Genomic DNA, 313 nt, shown 5'->3' on the forward strand with positions numbered 1-313 from the left:
CCAAATAACCCTATTAAAAATGGGGTACAGAGCTAAACAAAGAATTCTCAACTGAGGAATACCGAATGCCTGAGAAGCACCTACCGCTAAGGAGGAACAACAATATGAACTAACCAGTACCCTCAGAACTCCCAGGGACTAAACCACCAACCAAAGAGTACACATGGAGGGACTCATGCCTCCAGCTGCATATATAGCAGAAGATGGCCTAGTCGGTCTTCAGTGGGAGAGGCTCTTGGTCCTTTGAAGTCTCTATGCCCCAGTGTAGGGGAATTCCAGGGTCAGGAAGAGGGAGAGGGTGGGTTGTTGAGCA

Source organism: Mastomys coucha, unplaced genomic scaffold (genome assembly GCF_008632895.1).
Source record: "Mastomys coucha isolate ucsf_1 unplaced genomic scaffold, UCSF_Mcou_1 pScaffold7, whole genome shotgun sequence".
Classification (NCBI taxonomy): Eukaryota; Metazoa; Chordata; class Mammalia; order Rodentia; family Muridae; genus Mastomys; species Mastomys coucha.